The sequence below is a fragment of the Rattus norvegicus genome, chromosome 4 (genome assembly GCF_036323735.1).
Source record: "Rattus norvegicus strain BN/NHsdMcwi chromosome 4, GRCr8, whole genome shotgun sequence".
Taxonomy (NCBI): Eukaryota; Metazoa; Chordata; class Mammalia; order Rodentia; family Muridae; genus Rattus; species Rattus norvegicus.
The window spans coordinates 183317845-183344654 of NC_086022.1; the positions used below are offsets into that span (position 1 = coordinate 183317845).

The 26810-nt window shown below is 42.0% G+C and overlaps 1 long non-coding RNA gene across 15 annotated transcripts in view; it reads right to left on the minus strand.

The window, feature by feature from the left end:
• Positions 1 to 10648: 10648 nt before the first annotated feature.
• LOC120102440 (uncharacterized) overlaps positions 10649 to 26810 on the minus strand; it is a 43242-nt gene continuing 27080 nt past the window's right edge. For 4 of the 15 annotated variants that reach the window (XR_010066002.1, XR_005504075.2, XR_010066001.1 and 1 more), the window contains one exon: positions 16418 to 18785. This is a non-coding gene — a long non-coding RNA (uncharacterized LOC120102440). Of the gene's footprint in view, positions 15385 to 16417; positions 18786 to 26810 lie in introns of those variants that run through there. The other 11 variants (XR_010066003.1, XR_005504086.2, XR_005504079.2 and 8 more) reach the window with 11 other exon arrangements.

Genomic DNA, 26810 nt, shown 5'->3' on the forward strand with positions numbered 1-26810 from the left:
AGGTTAAGGGGATACAGATCGGAAAGGAAGAAGTCAAAATATCACTATTTGCAGATGATATGATAGTATATTTAAGTGATCCCAAAAGTTCCACCAGAGAACTACTAAAGCTGATAAACAACTTCAGCAAAGTGGCTGGGTATAAAATTAACTCAAATAAATCAGTTGCCTTCCTCTATACAAAAGAGAAACAAGCCGAGAAAGAAATTAGGGAAACGACACCCTTCATAATAGACCCAAATAATATAAAGTACCTCGGTGTGACTTTAACCAAGCAAGTAAAAGATCTGTACAATAAGAACTTCAAGACACTGAAGAAAGAAATTGAAGAAGACCTCAGAAGATGGAAAGATCTCCCATGCTCATGGATTGGCAGGATTAATATAGTAAAAATGGCCATTTTACCACAAGCGATCTACAGATTCAATGCAATCCCCATCAAAATACCAATCCAATTCTTCAAAGAGTTAGACAGAACAATTTGCAAATTCATCTGGAATAACAAAAAACCCAGGATAGCTAAAACTATCCTCAACAATAAAAGGACTTCAGGGGGAATCACTATCCCTGAACTCAAGCAGTATTACAGAGCAATAGTGATAAAAACTGCATGGTATTGGTACAGAGACAGACAGATAGACCAATGGAATAGAATTAAAGACCCAGAAATGAACCCACACACCTATGGTCACTTGATTTTTGACAAAGGAGCCAAAACCATCCAATGGAAAAAAGATAGCATTTTCAGCAAATGGTGCTGGTTCAACTGGAGGTCAACATGTAGAAGAATGCAGATTGATCCATGCTTATCACCCTGTACAAAGCTTAAGTCCAAGTGGATCAAGGACCTCCACATCAAACCTGATACACTCAAACTAATAGAAGAAAAACTAGGGAAGCATCTAGAACACATGGGCACTGGAAAAAATTTCCTGAACAAAACACCAATGGCTTATGCTCTAAGATCAAGAATCGACAAATGGGATCTCATAAAACTGCAAAGCTTCTGTAAGGCAAAGGACACTGTGGTTAGGACAAATCGGCAACCAACAGATTGGGAAAAGATCTTTACCAATCCTACAACGGATAGAGGCCTTATATCCAAAACATACAAAGAACTCAAAAAGTTAGACCGCAGGGAGACAAATAACCCTATTAAAAATGGGGTTCAGAGCTAAACAAAGAATTCACAGCTGAGGAATGCCGAATGGCTGAGAAACACCTAAAGAAATGTTCAACATCTTTAGTCATAAGGGAAATGCAAATCAAAACAATCCTGAGATTTCACCTCACACCAGTGAGAATGGCTAAGATCAAAAACTCAGGTGACAGCAGATGCTGGCGAGGATGCGGAGAAAGAGGAACACTCCTCCATTGTTGGTGGGATTGCAGACTGGTACAACCATTCTGGAAATCAGTCTGGAGGTTCCTCAGAAAATTGGACATTGAACTGCCTTAGGATCCAGCTATACCTCTCTTGGGCATATACCCAAAAGATGCCCCAACATATAAAAAAGACACGTGCTCCACTATGTTCATCGCAGCCTTATTTATAATAGCCAGAAACTGGAAAGAACCCAGATGCCCTTCAACAGAGGAATGGATACAGAAAATGTGGTACATCTACACAATGGAATATTACTCAGCTATCAAAAACAACGGCTTTATGAAATTCGTAGGCAAATGGTTGGAACTGGAAAATATCATCCTGAGTGAGCTAACCCAATCACAGAAAGACATACATGGTATGCACTCAGTGATAAGTGGCTATTAGCCCAAATGCTTGAATTACCCTAGATGCCTAGAACAAATGAAACTCAAGACGGATGATCAAAATGTGAATGCTTCACTCCTTCTCTAAAAGGGGAACAAGAATACCCTTGGCAGGGAAGAGAGAGGCAAAGATTAAAACAGAGACTGAAGGAACACCCATTCAGAGCCTGCCCCACATGTAGCCCATACATATACAGCCACCCAATTAGACAAGATGGATGAAGCAAAGAAGTGCAGACCGACAGGAGCCGGATGTAGATCGCTCCTGAGAGACACAGCCAGAATACAGCAAATACAGAGGCGAATGCCAGCAGCAAACCACTGAACTGAGAATAGGACCCCCGTTGAAGGAATCAGAGAAAGAACTGGAAGAGCTTGAAGGGGCTCGAGACCCCATATGTACAACAATGCCAAGCAACCAGAGCTTCCAGGGACTAAGCCACTACCTAAAGACTATACATGGACTGACCCTGGACTCTGACCTCATAGGTAGCAATGAATATCCTATTAAGAGCACCAGTGGAAGGGGAAGCCCTGGGTCCTGCTAAGACTGAACCCCCAGTGAACTAGACTGTTGGGGGGAGGGCGGCAATGGGGGGAGGGTTGGGAGGGGAACACCCATAAAGAAGGGGAGGCGGGAGGGGGATGTTTGCCCGGAAACCAAAGAATTATTATTAAGTATTAAATAAATTTAAAAAAAATTGGAGAGGAGAATGAATAAATAATGCACCTGAAAGCTCTAAACCAAAAAGAAACAAGAATACCCCAAAGGAGTAGAAAGCATAATCAAACTGATAGCTGAAATCAATAAAATAGAAAATAATACAATGAATCGATGAAAAACAGATTTTGTTCTTTGAGAAATCAACAATATTGACTAACTGAAAGATGGAGAGATAATATCCAAATTAACAAAATCAGAAATGGAAAGGGGAATACAGCAACAGACACCAAGGAAGTAAAGAGAATCATGAAGATAGATATTTAAAAACCTGTATTAAGCCAATTTAGGAAATCTAAAAGAACTGGATAATATTCTTAATACATAGCATTTACAAAAGTTAAATCAAGATCATAAAACAACTAAAATAGACCTATAATCTCTAGTGAAAAAGAAGCAATCATTAAAATATCTCTCAACCAAAACCAAACAAAAACAAAACAACAAAAGAAGTCAAAAGCCTAGGACCACATAGTTTTAGTACAGAATCCTACCACACTGTCAAAGAAGAGTTGATGCCAATACTCCTCAAATTATTTCACAAAATATAATCAGAAGGAATATTGGAAAATTCATTTTATAAAGCCACAGTTACCCTGATACACAAACCACATAAAGACTCCAACAAAGAAATAATTACAGACCAGTTTCCCTTAGGAATATAGATGTGAAAATACTCAACAAAATACTCACAAACATAATCCAAGGACCCATCAAAAAGATCATCCACCATGACAAAGTAGGCTTTATTCCAGAGATGCAGGTATGGTTAAACATACAAAAACCAGTCAAAGTAGTCCCCCATACGAATAAACTGAAAGACAACCCACATGATCATTTCATTAAATGCCCAAAGAGAGCCTCTGCCAAAATCCAACATCCCCTCAAGAAGAAAGTCTTGGAGAGATACCTTAACATAATAAACATAACATAACATAATAAACATAACATAACATAATAAAGGCAATATACAACAAAGCTATAGCCAGCACCAAATTTAATAGAGAGAAACTCAAAACTATTCAAGTAGAATAATGAACAAGACAAGGCTTTCCATTTTCTCCATGTCTATTCAATATAGTACTTTAAGTTCTAGCTAAAGTAATAAGACAACTGAAGAAAATTAAGGGGATACACATTGGAAATGAAGCAGTCAAAGTATCTTCATTTGCAGATGATATGATAGTATACATAAACAACCCCTAATATTCTACCAGGGAACTCCTACATCTGATAAACACCTTCGCAAAGTGTCTGGATATAAAATTAACTCAAAAGAATTAGTAGACTTCGTATATATAAATGACAAGTGAATGAGAAAACAATGGAGAAACAATGCCCTTTACAATAGCCATAAATTATGTAAAATATCTTGGGGTAACCCTAACCTAGCAAGTTAAAGACCTGTATAACAAAAACTTCAAGTCTTTGAAGAAAGAAAAAGATAGCAGATGGAAAGATTCCCCATGCTCTTAGATTGGTAGAATTAGCATGATAAGAATGGCCATCCCATCAAAAGCAATCTACAGATTCAACGTGCTCTCCAAAAATATTCTAACACAAATCTTTACACACTTTGAAAGGATAATACTCAACTTCACATTGAAAACCAAAAAGTCTAGGATAGCTGAAAAAACAATCTCGAATAATAAAAGAATTTCCTGAGGTATCACCATCCTTGACTTCAAGCTATATTACAGAGCTATATAGTAATGAAAATTGCATAGTATTGGCATAAAAAATGACACATTGATCAATGGAATTGAAATGAAGACCCAGACAGAAATCCATACACCTATGGACACCTGATTTTTTTATAAAGACGCCATAAATACACAATGGATAAAGGAAAGCTTCTTAACAAATGATCCTGGTCTAACTGGATGTCAGTGAGTAGAAGAATTTAAATTCATATCTATCACTCTGCACAAAACTCAAGTCAAAGTGGATCAAATAACTCAACATAAAACCAGATATACTGAATCTGATAGAGGAGAAAATGAGGAATAGCCTTGACCACATGGACACAGGAGACAACTTCCTAAACACCAACAGGGCAAGCACTAAGACAATTAATAACTGGGACCTCAAGAAACTGAAAAGCTTCTGTAAGACAAAGGACACTGTCAATAGGGACAAAATGGCAGCCTACAACATGGGAAAAGATTTTCAACAAATTCACATCTGACAAAGGGCTAATATTGAAAATATATAAAGAACTCAAGAAACTAGACATCAACAAACCAAGTAATCTAATTTTAAAGTGGAGTGCGGTTCTAAACAAAGAATTCTCAATAGAGAAATTTCAAATAGCTAAGAAACACCTACAGAAATGTTCAACATCCTTAGCCATCAGGAAAATGCAAGTTAAAACTACTTTGAGATTCCATCCCATACCTATCAGAATGACTAAGATCAATAAAACAAATGACAGCTCATGCTGGCAAGGATGTGGAGCAAGGGAGCACTCCTCTATCATTAGTGGGAGTGCAAATTTGTACAGCCACTTTAGAAATCAATATGGTAGTTCCTCAGAAAATTTGGAATCAATCAACTTGGGCATATATGCAAAAGACACTCCACCCTACCACAAGGACACTTACCTAACTATGTTCATATCAGCTTTATTCATGATAGCCAGAAACTGGAAATAACTTAAATGTCCCTCAACAGAAGAATGGATAAAGAAAATGTAATACATTTACACAGTGGAGTATTATTTCACTATTTAAAACAATGACATCATGAAATTTGCAGGCAAATGGATGGGATTAGAAAAACATCATCCTGAATGAGGCAATCTAGACCCAGAAAGACAAACATGATGTGTACACACTTATAAGTGGATAAGTGCTAAGTAAAAAATAACCATGTTATGATCCACAGACCCAGAGAGGCTAAGTTACAAGAAGGGCTGTAAGGAAGAAGGCATGGATCTCCCTGAGAAGGGAAATGGATCTTGTGGGTAGACAGGTGGCAAATAGGAATCGGAACAGAAGGACCCGGTAAGTGTAATGGTTTTAATATGTTTGGCCTAAGGAGTAGCCCTATTTGGAGGTGTGACCTTGTTGGAGGAAGTGTGTTACTGTGAGTGTTGGCTTTAATACATTTATCCTAGCTGCCTGGAAGCTAGTCTTCTCCTAGCAGCCTTTGGATGAAGATGTAGAACTCTCAGCAACTCCTGCACCATGCCTGCCTGGATGTACCATGTCCCTGCCTTGATGATAATGGACTGAACCTCTGAACTTGTAAGTCAGCCCCAACTAAATGTTGTCCTTATAAGAGTTGCCTTGGTCATACTGTTTACAGCAGTAAAACCCTAAGACAGTGAGGGAGTGACAGAAGGAGTAAATATGGGGAAACATACCTGAAATTGGGTGGCATTTGGAGGTCAGGGGAGTAGCGATGTGGAAGTAGTTTAAATAACTCAACAACATTTAGACTGTTTTGCCTTCTACGAATCCTGTGAAGTGGGCATTGTTAGGAAAGGTGAAGCACCCTGAAGTGGAGCCATCTTAGAGCCAGGCAGTCGGGAGGTCACATAGTATGGATGCAGGATGCAGCAGAGGGAGAGCTTGAGCCAGATGTGTGGCCTCAGTGCCTTGAATGCCAATCCCTGCTGTCACAGCTGTGGGGACACAGTTGATGTGGATTTGCACCTGAGCCCCTGACTGCAGTCTTTATAAGCTCTCCTCCACCCCACTCTGCCCTGTTGGCTTTCCGGTTCCCCATGCTTTCCTGGCTTTCACAGTGACTGATAGCCATGACGACAGGCCTCCCAGCTTTAGTTCTAAAGAAATGAGTGCTAGGAAAAGTGTTACTTTTCAGATTTTGTTTTAATTTATTTCATAAGTTTTGGCCTTGGGGTGTGAGTGGGGGTCTTCATTTTTGTCTTTTTATTTATTTATTCTTCTCTCATGCAATAAATCCTGACTGCAGTTTTCCCCCCTCCCGTCCTCCCATCACCCCATGCCCCCGTCTCCCCTCTTCTTCAAATCCACTGCTCCTCCATTTCCCTTCAGAAAAGACCAAGCCTCATAGTGATGTCAACCAAACAAGATGCATTAAGGCGAAAACCCTCATGTCAAGGTTGGACGAGGCAACCTAGTAGAAAAGAAAGGGTCCCCTGAGTGAGCAAAAGAGTAAGAAACATCCCCATGTCCTCTGTTAGGAGTCCCACAAAAACACCAGGCTAGACGACGACAGCATGTATACAGAGGACTCATCCAAGCGCTATGTTGTTGTTTCAGTCTTTCTGAGCCCCTATGAACTCTGCTTAGTCTGCATTCTCCTGGTGTCCAAATGTAAGACTCAACCTGAGCCTTAACTACTGGAAGACTCCAGTGAATGAGATGTAAGACCAGAGATCGATGCAAAAGCAAGAGGTTTATTATTCCAGCGAGCTGGGGTCTGCCTATATGAGGAAGAGAGGTGACCCCGAACTATCCGTTAGTACAGTTTTTATACGTTTTATAAAGGGTGGGTTACAGCAATGGTGATTGGGCACACAAGCACTCGTGGCCTCAATTCACCTTTAGGTTGCTGCTGATTTGGTTAGTGTTGGGGTCCTTGATCTACATTTCTGGGGCTGCCATTAGATGAAGTTGGGACAGCCCTGCCTGGGAGGAAAGGGCTGCCTGGCATCTTGGAGACATTCCAGGAACTGTGCCAGAGGAGATTGGGACATTCCTTCCTGGATTGGACTGTTTGGCGCCCTGAGGTTAGTGGAAAATTACTAACCCTTTTCTTTCACCTTCACCCCTCTGGCTCCTATAATCTTTCCTCCCCCTCTTCTGTGGGTTCTCTCAACTCTGCCTGATGTTTGGCTGTGTGTCTCTTGCTCCCATCAACTGCTGGGGGAAACCACTCTGATGACTGGGCTAGGCACCAATCTATGAGTAGAGCAGAATACAATAAAGAATCATTTCCTTTACTTTTGTTTTCTTCTGACCCCACATTGTCCTAGCACATCTTGCTGGCAGGACGAGTTACAGTTTGGAGGTTTTGTGGCTAGGTGGGTGTGCCAGTCCCATCACTAGAAGGCTTGCCTGGCTACAGAAGATGACCAGTTCAGGCTCTATATTCTCCATTACTAGGAGTCCTTGATAGGGTAACCTTTATAGAATCTTGGGAGTTTCTACGGTACTAGGTTACCACATCACCACCACCACCACCACCACCACCACCAAATGGCTGGGGCAGGCACCTGAGTGTCTTTCTTCCAGCAAGGACTCCAATAATACCATTTTTTAAAAACAACACATGCTCCACTATGTTTGTAGAAGCCTTATTTATAATAGCCAGAAGCTGGAAACAACCCAGATGTCCCTCAACAGAAGAATGGATACAGAAAATGTGGTACATTTACACAATGGAGTACTACACAACTATTAAAAACAATGACTTAATGAAATTCACAGGAAAATAAATGGAACTAAAAAATACCATCCTGAATGAGGTAACCCAGACACAAAAGAACACAGATGGTATGTACTCACTGATAAGTGAATTTTAGTTCAAAAGTTCAGAATGCCCATGATACAACCCACAGACATATGAATAACTTAGGACAAAGGAAGCCCAGGGTATGGATGCTTCAGTTCTGCATAGATGGGGTTAACAGGATCATCATGGGAGGTGGAGGGATGGGGGGACCTGGGAGGGAGAGAGGAGGGGGAGGGGAAAAAGGGAGGGCAGGATCAGGTATTGGAGGGGATGGGAGAGAGGTACAGAGGGTCAGGAAATCAAAAAAATACATAGCAGTAGGGGATGAGGAACTAAGGGTAGCCACTGGAGGGTCCCAGACACCAGGGAAGCAAGAGGCACCCAGGACCCAACAGGAATGGTTTAGCCAAAATGCGCATCGCCAGTAGATAGGCACTGCCCTGAGTCCAGGGAAGGGGGTCACCCGCCCACGTCAAAGTTTTAAACCCAGAAATGTTCCTGTCCAAAGGAAAGACAGGGACAAAAAAAATGGAACAGAAGGAGCCATCCAGAGACTGACCCACCTGGGGATCCATCCCATCTGCAGACAGCAAACCCGAACAGTGTGGCTGTTGCCAAGAGGCGCTTGCTGACAGGAACCAAGTGTGGCTGTTCCCTGGGAAGTTCTCCTGGCACCTGACCCCTGGTAGGGGAGCTGGGGTAAGGACTGGAGGAGCAGGGGGGGATTGCAACCCCATAGGAAGAACCACCCAGAGCCCCAGGGACTAGACCACCAACCGTGGAGTGTACAGGGAGGAATCCATGACTCCAGATACATATGTAGCAGAGGATGGCCTTGTCTGACAGCAATGGGAGGGGAGGCCCTTGGTCCTGTGGAGGTTTGATGCCCCAGCATAGGGGGGTGCTGGCGCAATGGGGTGGGAGTGGGTGGGTGGGTGAGGAGCACCCTCATACAGGAAAAGGAGAGGGGGAGAAGGAGGGCACATGGGATGAGAGGTTGTAGAGGGGTAACAGGAAGAGGGACATCATTTGGGATATAAACTAATGGAATGATTAATAAAAATTTTTAAATAAAAAACACCATTTAAGTGCTTACTTTTTTAGTTATTATTATTAATTATTAATTATATTAAATTAAGAGGGTTTAAAACTCAAAGAACTTATGACGATTAAGTAATTCCTTCAGAAAGCCAGTGTACTCTAAGCACTTGGGAACTTGTGACCAGACTATGTGTGTTCAAATCTCAGCTCTGCCATTTAGACACTGTGCAACTACAGACTAACCACTAGACTTTCTATATTTCGCTTTCCCTATTTGTGAAATAAGATCATAAAGACATCTGAAATATTTTATGCTATTAGAACACTGGGGATGATCCTTAGTCAGTGAGCTAAAATAGTTGTTGTTTTATGTTTATGCTGTTACGATGCTCTTGGCACATAAACAAGAGCTTCTTCCTTCTTCTATGCTGAATATTAATGTCGCAGAAGTCCAAGAACTGACCTACGGTTGGTGATGTACTTAGCAGGTGGGGCCATGATTGTCTTTGCTCAGATGTAAAGGAAAAGGTGGTCCCTTTGCTACAGCCCAGAGAGGCCACGTTGACTTATTTTCTGTAGCCTTGTTAACCATATTGACTCCCTCAGGGCCAATGACCATTAAGGGACACCATAACAGCACAAGAAACTACACAAAGCTCTGGGTCACTTGAATTTAGATAGCTGAGAGGCTCAAACAATTACCGAACCACAGTTAAGTGGAGTAGTAAGCCCAGGGCGCTTAGACTAGGGATATTTTCCACCATGCTGGTTTTGTCTCCCTTGAATATTGTGTTAGCTACTTCTCATTTCTGTGACCGAAATACCTGACAAAGAAGAAACCTGGTGATACCATCGTCACACCAGGAAAGGCACGGTGACAGAAGCCCAAGGCAGCAGCTGGTCACATTGCACCAGTGTTCAGGAAGCAGAAGGTGACAAATGCTGGTCACATTATACAAAACTTATTAGGAAAGAGAAATAATTTCACGAAATTTACCATAGTCCCCTCCTCTCTACTAGAGATGCAACTCACGCTCCCAGGGGATGAAACCATAAAGGAGATACCTACTGGGCACAAAGCCCTGAATACACTTTTTACCTGTGATACATACCTATGGTAAACTATGACTTTTTATTTCAACACTTCTTTTTTAAACCAGTAATAATATGGAACAATTGTAACAATTAGCTGTGATAAAAAGCCTAGTCCTGAGAAAGTTGAGACAAGGGTCAGCATTTCCAGAAGGCAGTTGACTGGGGGCAACTGTGGCAGGTAGAGCCCAGGTAAGGATTTCCATGATAAAGGGATCCATTCATCCAGGAAACACAGCAGGCTTGGAGATGTATTGAGTTACAGAGAGCAAATACAGGAATAAGAAGGAAAGCCAGGGTAGTTTTGTCAGTTGGGCTGGTTTGTCCCCCCCTCCCCATGGAACCAAATACAGATGCAAATCAATCTCTCTCTCTGTGTGTCTCTCTGTGTCTCTCTGTGTCTCTCTGTGTCTCTCTCTCTCTCTCTCCCTCTTCCCTCTTCCCTCTTCCCTCTTCCCTCTTCCCTCTTCCCTCTTCCCTCTTCCCTCTTCCCTCTTCCCTCTCCCCCTTCCCTCTCCCTCTCCCTCTTCCCTCTCCCCCTTCCCTCTCCCTCTCCCTCTCCGTCTCCCCCCCCACGTCCATTGCCATTCTTTTCCTGAGTCACCAAGTTGTGACAACAGTGGGCTTTAACATCACTACCGTAAGACCTATGACCAGGCAGGAGAATTTCTACCTCAGAAGGAAATTAAAATACTCAGAGTACATCTTTAAACAAAGGCATTTCACGTGGAAATGGATTTTAAAAATAAAATTGGAAGAAATGACTGTTAGGAACACAGAGAAGACAGGAGGAAGGAGTGGGGCAAAAATCTTTCCAGAAAATCTGTAATTACACCCACTGTCATGACTCCCACAGTCACCACCCTGTCTAGGCAGAGTCTTGACTTGTGAATTGGGTCTGAACTCTCATGGGGAGATGTTAAAGTGGAGGGAGTCACCAGCTGCGTGAAGATAGGTTGGCCAGTAACAATGTATCGTGGTACTGCGATTTCTATGGGGTGTTGCTCAACGACCTAACACCTTGTTCTGGCAGACAGCAGCTAAATGACGGTCCGTAATTGTTCGCATGAGCCCTGTGTACAAGGAAAGTTTTGAAACGGGAAGGAGAAAGGACAAGTGAACCACTCCCCTAACAGAGAATGTTATGCTCTGTGAGTATCTGTGATGTAGCCGGAGCCTCCACTGGCATGTAAATCTCGCAGAATTAGCTCACCAGGTCTCTCTGGTTCCTGTTGGATACTAATATCCATCTGAAGTAATCTTAGCCTCTCGACTTTAGTAGGAAAGAATCTTAATCTGCTTTAAGAGATTAGCTGACCAACATGAGAGTAAATTATACAATGTATTCCTTAGGGGAAACCAGCCAAGCACAAGACCTCTAACAATAAAGCAGGAGCAGACATGAATTAGTTACTTACGCCACAATGCCAGTGAAGACCTTTGTGAGCTTCCTCGTGGCTCTTAATTTTCCAAACTTTATTATTTCACTTCTGTGCCTGAAACCATTCTCAACCCAGCACTGGGCCTACCGGACGTGTACAAGAGGATAAAACAGATTTCCGAGACCCACACGGGCAGACCACAAGTTAAAAACCACCATGTTCATCAATCATCCAAGCTCTATGTATGCAGGTTTTGTCCTATTGACTGCCACATTCTCCCACATAAAGGATGGTACCTGATACATAATTAGGCACCTGGTAAATGCCATTAAAAGAGGAAATCTGAAGGAGCCTGCAAAGCAGAATCCTACAGAAGAGAAAAACAGTAGCCAGGAGTTACCAGCCGAGAGCTGCTTCCCTGAGTCTTATGCTGTGGATCATCATAATGAGAAATACATGCACACATAAGAACAAAGGAAATAATGAGGACATGGGGTACATGCTTACAATCCTACTACTCAAGGGCTAAGGCAGGAGGATTGCTGTAAGTTCAAGGTCAGACAGGGCTATATAGTGAGACTCTCTTTCAAAAACAAAACAGAAAGAAAAAGATAAAGATAACCCTGGGCCAGCAAGATGACTCAGTGTAAACCCACATGATGCCAATCCTTGATGACCTGAATTCAACCTCAGAAATCACACTGGTTCCAGAAAGCTGTCCTATGACCTCCATACAAGCACCATGGTATATAGGCATGAATGTGCAGATGTACACACACACACACACACACACACACACACACACACAATTTCATGAAGTCATACAGAAACCTTATGCTATGCTATGCTATGCTATGCTATGCTATGCTATGCTATGCTATGCTTTGCTATGCTAGACTGGACTAGACTAGACTGGACTAGACTAGACTAGACTAGACTAGACTAGACCAGACCAGACCACACCAGACTAGACTATGCTGTACATACACAAACTTAAGTGGAGTCACCCTGTAACTTGGCAGCATTGCTACCACTAGGCACCATGGTTTGACAAATAAAATACCCAGTACCAGGAATAGGTACCTTTCTTGAAGGCTTTGGCCACAGAGACCCCAGCATTACAGGCTATTGCCAATGCTTTTGGTTACACCCCAGAACTTGATGAAAAAAGTCCTGTTACTAAAGGTTTCTTTTAAAAGTAAAGAATTGGGAATGGAGTTTTGATGCTTCCAGCAGTGCAATTCCTTCCAGTTTTAGAAATTTGTTCAGGTAGAGCTCAGAAATGGAGGCAAAGAAAGAATTATCCAGAGATGAGATGAAAAGCAGAAAAGATGTAGGTAAAAATTACCACAGAGTCTTGAGACACAGAGGACACTAATTCACACAAAAAGCTTAAAAGAGCAGGACTGTACCTGTGAGTCCCAAGATACAGAGGACACTAACTCAAGGGGAAAGTTTGGATGCTCAGAACTGGACCAGCAGAGAACACTCGCTATCATCCATTTGTCAGTGAGAAAAGTAGAGGAAAATTAGGAGATGATTTTGTTAAATTAATGGACTTGATTTTTAAAGACATCTTCAGATGCACAGCTGAGTTTCCATTGGACCCTGCCCTGTTCCCCAAGATGGGGTAGCTTCTGATGACCACTGAGAAAGGGTCTTTACTGGACGGAACAAGGCAGACTAGATTGGGACTAGGTCTCTAATAAAGAAGGTTGACCAGCTGGTTTCTAAATCACTAAATTTACTTATTTCTAAATTTATTCATTCACCATTCATCCCATTGGAGGGAAGAAATAAAGTGTAACCTCTGGTCTGGGGTGCTTGGACTGACAGCGTTTTGGGTGCTGCTTCTTGGTTTGATTGTGAAATCAATGCTAAGCTTGGGCTACAGTGACACTGGAGATCTCAGCCACTCAGGAGGCTCCTGGCAGGGGATTTATAGAGACTGACAGAACAGCGCTGTTAAACCAGCCCCAATTATCAGCTTCACAGGCAAGAGGATGATTAAAATTTAACAACATATCTCAGCTTGTTGCCATTCGATAGAGTTGCTGCCATCCTCCTGTCAAGGGGGATAAAGAAATGGGAGAGTTAAAAGAGGGAATATTTTTAAGGTAAAAGTCTTCCCTTGACAGTGGAGGAGAATAAATCAGCCATGCAAAGAAAAAGATCAGAAGTAATTTTTCCCCGATAATGACTGACTTTCGATTCTGCATGTCAAATCGTTGCTATTTATGGACGTAATGGAGAAAGAAATTCTCAGCTAGTGCTTTAATTTCTAATCTGCTTAGTCATGACATTCTTGCCAGCGTTCCACACACCAAAATGTCTACAGTCTACCTTTTTTTGTCAAATGGGCTACTAGGGCCGTGCCTTGTTTTAATTGCATGTATTAAAATAATGTAACAATTTGAATTTGGGGTTCAAGCAAACCACTGTGGAATTGCAGTGACCAAGCCCCCAGATGGGGAAGCATCCTTCAACACCACTGAGGTACCTACAAAGGTTCCAAGTCAAGGAGTGTCCTTTGATGTGGATCACCCCTCTTGGATATATTAATTGAAATTCAGTTAGCTTTGCAAATGGAGCTCTACACTAGAATGGCATAGAGGGCTCTAAAAAACTCTTGAAAGCAACTTGTGCAGGCTCTAGAGACTCACAGGACTATAGGTCCACAATTACAAGCCAGAAGCTAAGGTTGTGGGTACAGCAACTTTTCGCTGAGACTTAAACTATAAATTACATATGTGTGATCATGAGACGTGACAAACACAGCCGCTTCCCTGTCTCATTAATCATCCCTGTGCAGCACAGACTCAAGTTAGATCTTTTGAGGTCTTCATCCAGTTGTCATAGAAACAGACCGGGGGCAGCATCTCCTGCAGGGAGCTTGTGGTGTAGGCAGCTCTCCTTACTCTATGTGGCCTTAAATCATTCTTCAGTCAGTGGAGTAGTTCTGGTTTCTTCTCTCCCACCCACTATCTCTGTCATAGCTTTGTTTCTATGCTCTGATGAAACATCATGACCAAAAGCTACTTGGAGACAAAAGGGTTTACTTTATGTCTCTCAGCCCATAGTCCATCACTGAGGGAAGCCAGGGCTGGTACTCAACACAGGAACATGAAGTCAGAGACTGAAGCAGAGGCCATGGAGGAATGTTGCTTACTGGCTTGTTCTCTGTGACTTGCTCAGTCCTCCTTCTTATAAGGCCCAGGACCACCTGCCCAGGGGTGGAACCACCAACTGTGAACTGGACCCTCCTACATCAATCATTAATCAAGAAAATACACTACAGGCAATCTGATGGAGACAATTTCTCAAGTGAGATGACTCTAGACTATATCAACTCATCAGAAAAATCAACCAGGACAATTTCTTTCTTATTCTCTTCTCATTCTGTCCCAAAAGACTGTTGGTGACACTGACATACAGCTCCTCATTCACCTAGCCCATGTAGGAGCTGCATTTGAGGAAAAGAATTGCAAGGCTGTTCAGGACAGTGCTGCTAAACCATCACTGTGGTCACTGCTTCACATCATTCCAGATTGCTCATAGCCACTTGACTGGTTGCTTCTATTGTAAGACCAGAGTGCCAATCCCAAGCCAACAGTCAATGGGGTACATAAAGGCTGTCATCTCAAGGGAACGCTTTCAAAAGCACTGAACAGAGAAAAGTCCACTTTGGATATTTCTGTCAAGGATCCAACCCACAAGGCTTAGTAAAATGAGCCATACTAGAAAGCTGCCTGAGATGGAGGTTTCAGCTGGATCTTGATTATCCCTTGTTCCCTAGAACTGATGGCCCTCTAGGTGGTACTCAGTGAAATCCAGAGAGTACCTGGCATAGAATGGCAGCTCAATTTTGAAAGCTTTCTGTGGTGATCAACTAGGATGATACATAGTGGAAGGGCATGCATTTGTGGATGCCTGCAATATACAGAGAAAAGAGAAGTCACTAGGTGTGTAGATACTTGTCTCATTGCTATGAGAAAATATGTAATAAAATCAACCTAAGGCAGGAAGGACTCACTTTGGTTCACTTTGGTATAGACCATCACATGGTAGGGAAATTATAGCAGCAGGAACATGAGACTCAGGGTCACAAGGCATCCATAGTCAGGAAACAGAGAGAGATGAATGCTCATGTCTCCTTTTTATTTAGCCCAGGATCCTAACCCATGGAATTGGGTCACACTCATTCAGAATGGGTCTTCTCTCCTTAACTAACCCTCTCTAGAAATATCCTCACAAGCACAGTCAGAGCATATCTCCTAGATGATTCCAGATTTCATCAAGTTGGCAATGAAGATTAACCATCACACAGGATGATGATATTGGCTTGTTAATACTTTAATAGGCACTGCAGTAGAGGTTAGCCACTCATAGCCAAGATATTTATTACTGAGGCATGAGAGCCAAGGAACACTTGATCCTTACAGAGGCTCTACTCTCTGTAAACAAATGAAAATGAGGACAAGATCCAGTGCTCAACTACCAGAGGGACTGCATTGTAAAGGAAGTCAACTCCCATCCAAGCCAAGTCTACTAGGTCAGGCCCTAGGTAGGGAGAAACATCTAGATGCCCCCCTCCATATTTTGAACCCTTATATCAGAATCCCCAGAATCTACTTCTGTACATGCTACAGAAATGGCCTACTGCTCCTTATCTGGAAGTAAGTCCCCAAAACCCTATGAAGCTTCTCCCTAGATTCATGGTGCTATTTTGGGAAGCTGTTCAATTTGGGAAGGAAGCTTAGCTGGTGGAAAAGAGAGAAGTCTTTAAAATTGTGGGCCCCTGATTCCTGCTGTGCTATTTGCTTCATGGTCAGCCACGATGTGACCAGCTACACTCTGTAGCCACCATGATGTTCTGCTCAAGCTCTTGGGACCAAGAAACCATAGGAACAAACTCTCTGAAACCACAGACCAAAGTAAGCTTTTTTAATTTTTCTTAAATTACTTTTATTGTATTTTGGTCACAGTAATGCATAGCAAGTACCTCACCCTGCAAAGGCACAGCAGATGGATGGACAGAAGAGACCATACTGAGCAACATCCATTTCCTTTTGAAACCGTGTTGGAGGAAGATCGAAACATGTTTTTACATCCTCTAGGCATGGAACTAAGGTGGTATGCATGTAGTCTATGTAGATAGGTGTATTAGTGTTCTCTAGAGTCATGGAATGTCTCTATATATTAAGGGAATTTATTGGAATGACTTACAGTCTCCAATACAACTCACCCAACAATGTGCAGTTGTGAATAGGAAGTCCAAGAATCCGGTAGTTGCTCAGTGCCACACAAGGCTAGGTGCTTCAGCTGGTCTTCTGTATAAGCTGGAAAAAAAGCCTTCCTTCTTCCTATGTTTGTATGTAGCACTCCATCAGAAGGTATGGCCCAGATTAAAGGTGTGTACCACCACACTTAAACCTAAGCTGTTCTTTACTTGGAGCTTGCTATGTTCCAGGCTGGCCTTGTACTCAAAGATCTGGTTGCTTCTGTCTACTGGGATTAAAGGCCTGTATCACCTTGCTTTTCCTGTCCACTATGCTACGAGATCCAGATCAAAAAACTCATGTCTTCCAGTCTCAAGATCTGGATCACAGGTATGCCCTCTATTTCTGGAATTCATTCCAGATACAGTCAAGTTGACAACTGAGATTAGCCATCACAATTGGGTACATATGAGAGCCAGGTAGAAAATGGAAGACTAGGACCACTGTTCAAGGTGGTTCATAAAATCTACAGACCCACCTTCAGAACATTTCCAAAATCTCTTAATATATGACTAGAATAAGTATATTTGGTAGATGGATTAATTACTTCTCCAACTGCTGTGACCAAATATCTCTGACACTACCAACTTAAGGCAGGAAAGATTCGTTACCGACTTACAGTTCAAAGGCATATAGCCCATCGTAGTAAGAGTAGTGTGGTGGCAGAAGGAGACAGCTGGTCACATCTGCAATCAGAAGAACAGACAGGAAGTAGGACTAAACTAGAAAACCTCAGGTGATGATGACACACACAGACACACACACACGCACACACACACACACACACTCACACACACACACACACAACCAGAGAGCACAGCACAAGCACACAAACATGCACAACAACCTACCTTCTCTCATGAGGCTCCACCTCCTAAGGGTCCCATAACTTCCTAAACAGCGTCACCATCTGGGGATCAAGTGCTTAAACACGTAAGTCTATGGGGACATGATACCCTCAAACCATAACAGCATACAATGCTGTAGTTGCTGCTTTATCTGAACAGCAACACCCCCAAAGCCTTCCATTCCTCATGTTATTCTAGTGCTATCTACCTTTTGATACTATTACAATTAGAAATCTGCTATGTGGTTTGAGCTCCAGATTGGGTTTATTTTACTGAAAAGGCAACAGTGTTTGGGGCCTGAATATAAAATGTTATTACACTATCAAAACTGAAACGCTATCTAGCTCCAACCTCTCTCCTCTTCTTGCTACTGTCCTTTATCACATTCCCTGTACATTTCTATAGGAACACCCTTAAGCCATGATCAGGTTGGTTTTTGTGGTCACTGCTAATAGCTAGAGCAAGAGGGAATCATTTACTTCTGCCTCCCTGTGTCTGGAAAAACATTGCAGCTTTGCTCTCTGAATTAACTCATGGTGAGGATATGGGGTCAAAAGTGTGGCCAATGATTTGCAAATGGACAATTGCCCAAATCTGTTGCAGTTGCTCTGGAAGATGACAAGAATAGCTTGCTCTCCAAATACCCAGGGGCCCCATCACCTATAAGGACAGCATCACTCAACCATCTGATTTCACTGTTATTTGCTTAATGCCAGACCCTGAGGTCACAGTCAATTTAAACAGTGCACAACTGAGTGCTCAATTACCCATCTGCTGGGCCACTTGATACTAAAGCCCCCAAGAACACCCTGTCGTCAACACTTTCCTATCCGATGCACTAGGAGAGACAAGGGCATCTGTGGTGACACATTCCGGTCATCACCTCTATCATGAGCACTTGCAAAGGCAGCAGCCTACAGCAGAGAAAGGCTGCAACGAGATCACAGAGCCGTTAGTCCCAGCCCCAGTCCTCGGCAACATGAAATCCAACCTCCACCCCCAGCTTCAATTCCTAGCTGAAATCTCCAACTCTAAATAAAATAGGATTGCTAATTGCATTAAATTCTGAAAGCAAACTGAAATTTTAAACTGGTACTTACTTATCTGCTCTTAAGTGATTAAAATCTGAACATGTCGTAACCAAAACACCTGGGAAGTACCAGCAGGAAGATAAATTTGAATTCTCCTGGGCTACATAGTAAACCTAAGGCCAAACCAGATACAAATAACTTTTAAGTAATGACTTAGGTCAACTGTTTTGTAACTATTTTAGAATCTTGGTGTTCCGGTATTTCCCTCTCCCTCTTCTTCCCCTCCCCTCCCCTCCTTTCCCCCTCCCTCTGTCTCCCTCCCCTCCCCCTTCCCCTTTCCCTGTCTTCTTCCTAATTTTTTTATACTTCGAATTTGCAATTCTCCTACCTCTGCCTCCCAATGCTGGGATTACAGACATGCATCATCCCACCTGGCTCCAAACATTTTTAAGAACTTTTCTTTTTCATCAAGCACCATGGCATAATTCCAGTTTCAAGGGGCTGAGGCAAGAGGATCACTAATTTGAGGCCAAAATGGACTACTAAAAAAAAAGGTAATAATAAAACAACTAAAGCAGTGGTTTGCAACCTTCCTAACGCTGTGACTCTTTAACACAGTTCCTCCTGTTGTGGTGACCTCCAACCATAAAATTATTTTTGTTGCTGCTTCATAAGTAATTCTGCTACTGTTACAAATTGTAAATATATCTGTGGATTTCCAATGGTCTTAGGCAACCCCTGTGATAGGGTTTCAGCACACACACACCCAAAGAGGTTGTGACCCATAGGTTAAGAACCACTAAACTGAAGGAATTTGTATGCTGTTAATCAGAAAAAAAACCCGTTAGGTTTTGTCCAGATAGTCTAAATTTTTATAATTTGTTGTGTAACAGTTTCCTCTGAGACTGAAACATTCCATCTTGAAGGGAAGCTCCTAAAACAGGAAGATAACAGCGCAAAATAGCTTCAACAAGTCCCTGAAACTGACCACATTCACTATGGCATAAACATTATGTACTACTCCTGTAAGGCTTTATCTGGCACAGGAATACACAGTCACACCACACAGCAGACCTCACACAAGAGATTTGTTGGGAAGAAACAGTATGGTTGTTGCGTTTGAGCAGGAAGAGAGACAGCAAAGGGTTAGGACAAGAGGAGGGTTTTCTAGGGTTGTTTGAACACACAAAGTGAGGTAATGGAAAAGTACAATGTAGCCAGAAGTATCGTTTGACCTTTAACGCTTAGTCATGAGGATGGGGATTTCCAAGTGTCAGGAGCTCAGGGTCAGGCTGTTCTTTCCTGGGCCCCTTCTCCCTGCATTACATAATTAGTTTTACAATTCTAGCTTTTCCATATTAGCTCCTATAAAACGGAACAGCTCGGTGGGTATGAGTAAAGTTGAGCAATGTCTTTCCCTACCAAGTGTATCTTCCTAATGTTTCAGAGTGCTAGTTAGCTGTGTGCCAGTGGATATGATTTTATCCTGAATTTCATGGACCTGTGAGCTTCTACTAGATAATGAGCCACCTCCATCGTTGATGGCTCTAAAGATTAAAAAAGATGAAGGATATTCCTAGTACAGCATTGCACAAGTCACCAGCTGTGGCTGAGATCTGCTGGGCAGCTCTTTGTCTCACCCTGGCTCACTGGTGCATCTTTGGACTGCTTCACGATCGACACTGCTGACCTCAGGTAGCCTCTCTTAAAGGTCTGAGCCCTCATGGAGGGTCATCTGTCTTTGCTCCATGTGGCCTCTTATCTTCTCACCTCTTAACGGGAGATCTGGGCTTGTTCATGTGGACGTGTCAGGGATGAAAGAGAAGAGGTAAAGGAGGACTTGCACTCTAGGCTTGTCCATCCTTCCTTTTCTTTTCCCCTCATGGTGCTGAGAAGGGAACTCAGGGTCTTGCAGGTGAGAAGTGAGGACTCTACCACTGAGCTATGCCTCCATTTCCATCTCTACCTCTACTGCATTGTACTGGACTCAGCAGGGCACCAGCTGGCAGAAATGTAGTCTAGGAAAATAAAAACATCATCTTTGTGGTAAGGGAAGAATGTGTGGTTATTTTACAATGGCCTCCTTGTCTTTATTGCCTGTAAATATAAGGAACTGTCGTTAATCATTGTATTAAGTGGAAGCACTTATAAAAATTACAGGGTTTGTTGATGTCTTTCAAACCAGGGATATGGAGCCCAAAGCAATAAATGTCCTTGTGTGGCTTGTCAGTATCACCTGATTAACTTTAGGTTTAAACAAGAACTGTTTGGCGTTTACTCTGATTATCTAATAAATCTGTAGGTAAATACATTACAGTTGACTTAATTATCCCAGCACTCAGGAGGCTAACACAGAAGATTACTGTTCCTTCTATACCAATCTGGCTACAGTACAGGATTGTGTCCCGAAATCCAAAAGTAATAGTTTAATTTCATGCTTCCATTGTTGTCCTGCCTCTAACATGCTACTTTATAGCCGCTTTCTCAGAAACTTGATCAGGGGCTACTCTGATGAACCTCCAGTTTTTCACTTCATGGTGTAATCTGATTTCTCAGACACATTACCTCACCTTTTTCTTCCTTTCCCTCCTTCCTGTAAATATCTCCTTCAACACACTCAGCCAAGCCTGGCTCCACCTCTTACACTACTTTGCCCTTTTGATACATTTCCATGGTATCTTAATTAGGGCTTCTATTGTGGTGAAGAGACACCATGACCATGACAACTCTTATTAAGGAAAACAATCAGTTGGGGCTGGCCTACAGTTTAGTTGTTTATCCTCGAGGGTTGGGGGGGGAGGACATGGTAGCATACAGGCAGACATGTTGCTGGAGAAATAGTTCAGAGTCCTACATCTGGATCCATAGGCAGCAGGAGGAGGGACTGTGAGCCACTAGACCTGACATAAGTTTCTGAGACCTCAAGGCCCACCCCCTAAAGACACACTTCCTCCAACAAATCCACACCTACTCCAACAAGGCCACACCTCCTAATAATGCCCCTCCCTATGGACCTATGGAACCATTTTTATTCAAACCATTGCACACAGATTCTTGCCAGGTAGTGCCCACGTATATTAGAACCTTCTTAAAAGGCTCTTTTAGTAATAGAGCAGTCTCCTTTGCATAACTCATTCTAAATTCTATCAGTTTGTGATCATATTAATGATCATTTGTTTAATGGTTTCCTCTACACAAGCTTTGGCCTAGAAAAGTCATTGTCAAAATAGTTTCTTTCTCCCAGACATCGCTTTCGATCGACATTAGCACAGGTTTTCTTTTTTTTCTTTTAATCCCCACAAAATTTTATTTTGCTAACATTCCATCTAGGGGTAAATGGCACAGGACTGTCGATCTCTGCTGTGGCCACCATTTTCCATACTCTGATTTCCTACTTTTGCTTAGACGCTAAGCATTTTATACTTTCCACACAGTTGGCTTCACTAAGTTCATTTGGAAAACATAAGATCAGAGTTCTAGGGTAAACAGTTTATCTCCCAAAGTACATGTTAAAACTCAAACCCTAAGCACCTCAAACTATTATCTTATTTGAAATTGGGTTCATTAAAGGCTTAATTACATTAAAATAAAGCATCCGAGATGGTTAAATGGAGTCTGGTTTGAAGATTGTGTCTTCACAAAACTTAGATACAGATGTTCACAGGGATAAGATGGCACCCAGAGACGTGGTTGCATAATTGAAGTGTCTCGTCTCAAAGCCAAAGAGTGCTTGCCTGCCTGCCTGTGGCTGAAGGACCAGGCATGACACATTTACCCCTCTGGCACCTTCAGAGGGAATATAATTCCACAAAGAGTGTACTTTTATTCTGGCCTTTAGACCTGTGACTCAGTACATTCTGTAATTTTTTTTGCAACCCTAATAAAATCCATACTGAAGGGATTTCTTTTATTTGCCGTGTACAAATTGTTAGCACAGATTTCCCTTGGTGAGAAAAAGGGAAGATACTACCTACACAAAACTCCACTGGACACCATCAAATTTATAATCACCCCCCCCCTTTGAACTTTTCTCCTCATGTATTTCCTGAAATTTTTTTACTGTGTGCTAGGTTTTACTTTTTAAAGCTTGATACATTAACATTTTCATCATAAGTTCAATTCATTGAAAGGAGACCACTGCAGGGGCTGGCATGACAGCATGAAACAGTGACGTAACTCTTTCCGGGCGAGGCAGCCATAGTGTAGTTTGGCCACCTGGGACTCCATTTGGCTTAACTTTCACAAGTCCTTTCCCAACAATGTGTCTCCCAACATGGAACCCTTACTGCCTTCAGCCACTTTACTGTAACCCTAACCTGCCCACGGGAGTGGGAAGTACAAGCTATTGACTCCTCCTTTGTGGCACCTTAGCAACTCATCTCTTGGGATTGCTTTCCATTCAGAAGTCTGTCCCAACACATCCAAGAACTAGAGGTGAGAGGCCAGTCAAGCCTGAACCAGTTTGGGATACATAAGAGTAACACAAACTGTGGCTACTCAGTGAACTTTCAGGAGAATTCTCCCTTTATCCACCTTATGCCTATGCACGATCAGGCATGCAAATTGTTAAAATAGGGGTCATTGTAACTATGTGCAGGAAAGATTGACATGACCCAAGATCACCGATCCAATCGGGTAACTCTGAATACTCAGCCAATAACTCTTCTTTGAGACCTGACAAGAGAAAGACTTAAACTTAAGAGAGTTAAGACCAGTACTCTTGAGCACACTAACCCATCTTGTACTGTCTCTTTAAATAAAATTCTTGCTGCTTTTCCATTTGTGTGCAGTTTATAATTCTTTGTGTAAGGGTTACTCAAGACTACTACTACTACTACTACTACTACTACTACTACTACTACTACCACCACCAACATGCAAACCCAGTAGTAACTACACAGAACAGCCAAAGCCCTCCCTATTTGTGAGCAACCTCATTTTATAGCCTCTCTTCTGGAACCCACAGGTGCTGGACAGTTTTATGTCAACTTGACATAAGCCAACATCCTCTGAGAGGAGGGAATCTCAATTGAGGAAACACCTCCATAAGATCAGGCTGCAGGCAAGCTTGGAGGGCAATTTCCTAATTAGTGATTGGTGGGAGAGGGCCCAGCCCATTGTGGGTAGTGTCATCCCTGAGCTGGTGGTCCTGGGTTCTATAAGAAAGCAAGCTGAGCAAGCCATGGGGAGCAAGCCAGAAAGCAACACTCCTCCATGGCCTCTGCATTAGCTCCTGCTTCTTCGTTCCTGCCCTGTTTGAGTTTCTGTCCTGACTTCCTTTGGCAATAAACAATACTATGAAAGTGTGAGCCAAATGAACTCTTTCCTTCCCGGGTTGCTTTGGTCATGGAGCTGTAACACATCAATAGTAACCCTAAGACACTGCATAAACAGTATCCCTCTACATTGCTTTATTTTAGTATAACACCTTTCTTTTTTAATTTATTATTTATCTTTATTTCATGTTCATTGGTGCTTTGTGTGAATTTATATCTGTGTAAGGGTGTAGATCCCCCTGGAACTAGAATTACAGACAGTTTCGAACTGCTATGTGGAGGCTGGGAATTGAACTCAGGACCTCTGGAAGAGCAGCCAGTGCCCTTAACCATTGAGCCATTTCTCCAGGCCTAGTATAACACCTTTCTACCTTTCCATGTTTGAAGTTCTTTTATTAACTCATTTCTCTACATGAAAATATACATGCATGCTATTTTCTCTATAGTAAAAGTCGTAAAGTGTTCAAATTTATCGGAGAATATGTTGTCTTTACAATTATAACCGATACATAAATGCAATTTGATTTTGCTAAGTTATACACCTCTTAATATGATGATTGTAGCTTCTTGTCTTTCATCTATTTACATTGCTACGGCAAAATTCTACAGACAGGTAATTTACACATAACAGAGATTTAGAGTCTTAGAAGTCAAGACCCCATCAGATCCAGTGTGCACAGTGGGGTCAGTTTTGACGTGCTCATTTCTCGAGAGTCGTCATTCAGACCATAGCAGGCTGTTCTGAACATTTGAGAGGGTTTTTGCAGGAAGCAGGTATGAGGCACTGATTCTTGTATCCCTGGTTGTTTCTTACTTGTTGCTACCAAGAGAATACATGAAGCGTAGACTCCAATCCTAAGTTTCCTCATAATCTGTCGCTCATGTGAACCAGTGAAATTAAAGGGAAGGACTACATTGAGTCTTTTAAACTCTCTACATCTCATATACCCTGACCCAAACTGATTTATATCCAAGCATCAATTTTGACACATAGGCCAACAACTCAACAATTCTGCATATAGGTAAAATCTACCATGTAGATTGCTAGGCAACCTGCTGCCCTATTCTTAGGGTGAGTTGCCTTCTCCTGGCCTGAGAAGCCCCCTGGGGATTGTTGAGCTATAACAAGACACTGGTGCATATTTCTTTCAGCCTTGTGCTAAAAGCTGCCTACTAGATAGACCACTCAGAGAAGGGAGGTGTTCCTCTAACCTTTCCTAAGGGATGCACTGCCTCTGGTTTCCAAGGATGTTTTCTGTTTAAACCTTTCCTTTGCTCAAAAAAAAAAAAAAAAAAAAAAAAAACCAACCTTGAGCTACACATGACCATGAGATAGTCACAGAAAACTGTCTCCCAGCTTTGACTGTGTTTTCACCGAAGTCTTGGACCTGTGATTTAACTCACTTGATTTATGGGAAGTATCTGCCTTTAACTTAACATTTTAAAGTCCCTAGACTTTATAGAATCGTAACCAAACAAGATTTATTTCTCTTTGAGGGGGTGGGGGAGAACAACGTATGGATGAACTGATGAACAAACAGATAGGCAGGCAGATGAGCAGTCATAGAAGTGTGTGTGTGTGTGTGTGTGTGTGTGTGTGTGTATGTTTCTGGAGACCAAACCAGAACCATGTACATTTTAGGCAAATGCTCTATGACTTAGTTACATCCCAAGCTTTCTCTCTGTATTTCTTATTTTGAGACAGGATCTCACTATGCTGCCCAGGTTGGCTTTGAATTTGCTCTGTGGCCCAAGCTGGCCTTGAACTTGAATTCTTTTTATTCTGTCTTGAACGTAAATGAGATGGGAGGCTTGAGTCATCCTTTTCTAAGAATCCCTTGAACAACTAACCCCCTAATATAGTCCATTATTAACAAAGCTGATATGGGTTGAAAACCCGGATTCTGAGCCTCCCTGTGTAAAAGTAAGCATAGATAGGGTAGCACTGAGCTGTGCTAAGTGACTGCTATCTTGGTGCAAAGAGGTGTCCTAGCTCCTAGATTTTGAAATCATTGCCAGGGTTCTCCGTTGTTCTCATATTTGTAGGAAGAGGGAGGAACATGTGAATTTAGAACAACATGTAGGCAAGAGAAACCTGCCTCAAGATGAGGCTGCTTAAGATGGTGCTGCTTAATTTGACAAAATTCAACACCCCTTCATGATAAAAGTCCTGGAAAGAACAGTAATTCAAGGCCATACCTAAACACAGTAAAAGCAATACACAGCAAACCCATAACCAACACTAAACTAAATGGAGAGAAACTTGAAGCAATCCCACTAAAATCAGAGACCAGACAAGGCTGCTCACTCTCTCCCTACTTATTCAATATAGTTCTCGAAGTCCTAGCCAGAGCAATCAGACAACAAAAGGAGATCAAAGGGATACAGATTGGAAAGGAAGGAGTCAAAATATCACTATTTGCAGATGATATGATAGTATATTTAAGTGATCCCAAAAGTTCCACCAGAAAACTACTAAATCTGATAAACAACTTCAGCAAAGTGACTGGGTATAAAATTAACTCAAATAAATCAGTAGCCTTCCTCTATACAAAAGAAAAACAAGCTGAGAAAGAAATTAGGGAAACAACACCCTTCATAATAGTCCCAAATAATATAAAATACCTCGGTGTGACTTGAACCAAGCAAGTGAAAGATTTGTATGATAAGAACTTCAAGTCTCTGAAGAAAGAAATTGAAGAAGATCTCAGAAGATGGAAAGATCTCCCATGCTCATGGATTGGCAAGAATAATATAGTAAAAATGGCCATTTTACCAAAAGCGATCTACAGATTCAATGCAACTCCCATCAAAATTCCAATCCAATTCTTCAGAAAGTTAGACAGAACAATTTGCAAATTCATCAGGAATAACAAAAAACCCAGGATAGCTAAAACTATCCTCAACAATAAAAGGACTTTT